Here is a 4,148-nt window from a genome sequence, read left to right as displayed (position 1 = left end):
CACACTCACCGGACCTGGGCTAGGACTGGGTCTGGGGGTTCCCGGAACGGGGCAGAAATTCCTATTTGGCGGGTGGGATGGGGTCTGTACTGGGAAGTGGTGCGTGTTGGCCCAAGGGGGTGGGAGAGGGTCCAGCCCACGCTGCACCTGGGCTGGGACTGGTCTCGCTGGCGCAGGGTAGCAGGAAGCTCTCCACACACTCACCGGACCTGGGCTGGGACTGGGTCTGGGGCTTCCCGGAACGTGGCAGAAATGAGTTTTTCTTTTTCATGGAAGCATTTCACTTCTCCATTATACTTGAAAGAGAGTTTTGCAGGGTATATCCGTCTGGGTATGAATTTGGTTTTTTGCAAGACTTGAATATTTTGCTCCATGCTCTTCTTGACTTGATGGTTTGTAAAGAGAAATCTGCCATTATTCTGATGGGTTTTTCTCTAAATGTGTTGTTTCTTTTATCTAGCAGCTTTTAGTATACTGTTCCTGTGCTGAATATCTGGGATCTTGATTATTATATATCTGGCTGTGTTTTTAATTGGATTGATATTATTTGGAGTTCTATATGCCTTGGTTACCGGACTTTCAGATTGTTTTTCCATATATTTGATGTTTTCTGCTATTACTTCTGCACATATTCTTTTTATATCATTTGTATTGACTCATTCTTTCTCATTGATGCATATTAGTCTTACATTGTTCATCTCTGCATTTCCTTGTAGATGTTGAATTATTTTTTCTTGCATCCTAGTTGTTTTTATGAGATCTTTTCTTACCTTTCTACAAGTTATGATGGTATGTTCAAGTCTGAAAGTCTATTTTCACTTTCATCCAAATGTTTTTGCCAGCTTGTGGTTGAGGTTTTAATTTCCTGTATATCACTTTGAATCTGCTTCTTGCGTTCTATTTCTTTCTTATATTGTTCACTTAAGGATTACATCATTTTTCTATTCTCCTCTTTTTTTATCAGTGTCCTCTTTAGAAGCATGTAATACTTCTTTCATTAGAGTTATCATTTCTTTTTTTACTTCAGAGATTATTTCTGATCTGATGTCCTCTTTACCTTTCTGCAGTTGTTTCTTTACTCAGATGCTATTATTTCAGAGATTTCAGGTGTGTGCTTTCCAATTCCTTCTATGCTGCCTTCTCCTGCATTTGTTATGGGTGGGCCTGGGGCCTGAGAATACATTTTGCTCCTTCTCTTTGTCATTTTGTATAGCACTGTTTTGTTTTGTTTTTGCTGGCTCAGGCTGCCTTAAGGGCAGGTCTGGTAAGGCATTAGAAGCTGGAGAGCGCACGTAGGTATCCTGAGCCTGACTGTGTTTGCATAAGCAGGGGCTTAAACAACTGAGCTACCTAGCAGGACCCCAAAAATGACATAAAAAGACTATTTGCAGATGTACTAGCAGAGAACTTTCCAATCATGACAAAAGAACCTTGCATCAAGATAAGTGAGGCATATAGAACTCCAAACCACCATAATCAAAATAAATCTACACCTAGACACATAATAATCAAGATCTCAGAAACTGAGCAAAAGAATAGAATATTAAAATCTTCTAGAGAGAAGAAATAGATCACTTACAATGGAAAGTCCATCATAATAACAGGAGATTTCGAAACATAGACCATCTAATCAAGAAGAGCCTGGAGTGAAGTATTTTAGGTCATGAAAGAAAATAATTTCCAACTCAGATTGATGTACCCTGCAAAACTATCTCTCAAATTCAATGCTGAGATAAGATCATTCCATGACAAAGAATAATTGAAGAAATTTATGACACACCAAATCAACCCTGACAGATATTCTCTCTCTCTCTCTCTCTCTCTCTCTCTCTCTCTCTCTCTCTCTCTCTCTCTCCCTCTCTCCCTCTCTCCCTCTCTCCCTCTCTCCCTCTCTCTCTTTGCAGTACTAGGGACTGAACTCAGGAACCTGTGCTTGCCAGGCAAGAGCTTTCTCTACTGAGCTATCTCCATAGCTCCTGACAGATATTCTAGAAAGAGACAGAAACAACCAGAGCTTCAAGCACAACAGAAAGGTATCACCAAACAGATCAAGTAATCAAAAAGAGGAAAAAATATGCAATCTATAGCACTAAAGTGATATGACAAATCTAAGCCAATACATATCAGTTATAACCATCATCAATGTAAATGACTTCAATTCAACAGTCAAAAGGAACAGGCCCCAGGAAGAAAACAAAATTCAACAATATGCTGCATACAAGAAACACATTTAGGAGCCAAGGAGATGGCTCAGTGGAATAAGCACTGCCCTGGCAAGTGCAAGGGCCTGAGTTCGATCCCTGGTTCCGCCAAAAAAGAAAGAAAGAAAGAAAGAAAGAAAGAAAGAAAGAAAGAAGAAAGAAAGAAAGAAAGACATTTAATTCAAAAGGAAATTCACAGATTGAAAGTAAAAGGATGGAAAACAATTCTCCAGGCCATACAAAACCAGCAAAAAGGAAGCATAGCTATTCTGGTTGCTGACAATATCAACTTCAAACCAAACATCATTCAAAGAGGTAAAGAAGGTCACTACATAACTGTTAAGGAAAAACTGTAAGAGGAAGAGATAACAATTGTAAATATATATTTACCCAATGTAGGAGTACTCACCTATATAACACAAACTTTAACCGACATGAAAAATTCAAAAGAAAATAATAAAATTGTAATGGGGGACATTAACACACCACTGTCACAAAGAGATGAAACAACTAGGCAAAAAATCATCAAAGAAATAACAGAACTAAACCAAACTTGTGAAGAAATGGACTAAGTAGACCTTCACAGAGTGTTTCACCCAGAGACAACATAATACATATTCTTCTCAGCTGCACATAGGATATTCTCCAAAATATCCTAGTATAGACCATATACTAGCACCCAGACCATGCTTAAATAAATGCAAAAGAATTGAATTTTTCCATGTATATTACCTGACCACAGTGCAATGAAACTGGAAATTATTGACAAAAGAAACCAGAGAAACACCATAAACACATGAAAAATAAATGACAACCTCCTAAACAACCAATGGGTCACAAAGGAAGTTAAAGAAGAAACTTAAAAATATTTACAATTAAATAAAAATTCAGATAAAACTTCCCAAAACTTGTGGGATACAATGAAAGCTGTCTCAAGAAGAAAATTTAGCTTTCCTCAGCCGCCGCCAAGGTGCTCGGTTCTTCCGAGGAAGCTAAGGCCGTGTTGGGGTGAGGTCCTCACTTCTAGCGACTAGCACCGCGCCCGGCAGCCCGCTTCATGACCTCCGTCTTGGAGCTCGCCTGCATCTACTCCTCCCTTATCCTGCAGGACGACAAGGTGACCGTGATGGAGGATAAGATCAATGCCCTCATTAAAGTGGCCGGTGTCAACGTCGAACCTTTTTGCCTGGCTTGTTTGCAAAGGCCCTGGCCAATGTCAACATCGGGAGTCTCATCTGCAATGTAGGGGCTGGAGGAGGCTCTGCTCCTGCAGCGGGCGCTGCACCTGCAGGTGGTCATGCGCCCTGCACCGCAGCTGCCCCAGCTGAGGAGAAGAAGGTGTAAGCAAAGAAAGAAGAATTGGAGGAATCTGAGGATGACATGGGCTTTGGTCTTTTTTGACTAAGCCTCATTTTATAACATGTTCAATAAAAACTGAACAACAACAACAACAACAAAAAAAGAAAGAACATTTATAGCAGTAAATTCACAAATTAGAAAAACAAAACAAACACAAATAAATGATCTTATGCTGTGCTTTAAGCTCCTAGAGAAAGAGGAGCAAGTAAAGCCCAAAGCCCAAAGAAAACAGGAAAGTAAAAAGATTAGAGCAAAAATTAATGCAGTGGAGATGAAGAAAACAATATAAAGAATAAATGAATCAAGAGTTGGTTTTTTTTTTTTCAAGAATAAATACAATTGATAAACCCCTAGCCAATCTAATTAACAAAAGCAAAGAAAAAACCCAAATTCATACTATAAGGAATGAAAAGAGCAAAATCACTACGTACCCTAGAGAAATTTAGAAGATCATGAATACATACTTCTAAAATCTTTACTCTCACAGGATGGAAAACATAGAGGAAATGGACAGTTTTCTAGATACATATGAAATGTCAACTCAAGAAGACATATAAACTCTGAATAATCCAATAATGGGAAATGAAA

At 39.0% G+C, this 4,148-nt stretch overlaps 1 protein-coding gene and 1 pseudogene across 3 annotated transcripts in view; both read left to right on the top strand.

Annotated features, from left to right (window-relative positions):
* LOC101593148 (alcohol dehydrogenase E chain-like) overlaps positions 1–4,148 on the top strand; it is a 178,167-nt gene that overhangs the window by 58,942 nt on the left and 115,077 nt on the right. The gene's annotated exons all lie outside the window — the stretch shown is intronic.
* On the top strand, positions 3,220–3,602 carry LOC101560163 (annotated as a pseudogene).

This window comes from Octodon degus, unplaced genomic scaffold (genome assembly GCF_000260255.1).
Source record: "Octodon degus isolate 3935 unplaced genomic scaffold, OctDeg1.0 scaffold00183, whole genome shotgun sequence".
Taxonomy (NCBI): Eukaryota; Metazoa; Chordata; class Mammalia; order Rodentia; family Octodontidae; genus Octodon; species Octodon degus.
The sequence above is the reverse complement of the archived record's forward strand: the minus strand, read 5'-3'. Positions and strand labels throughout refer to the sequence as shown.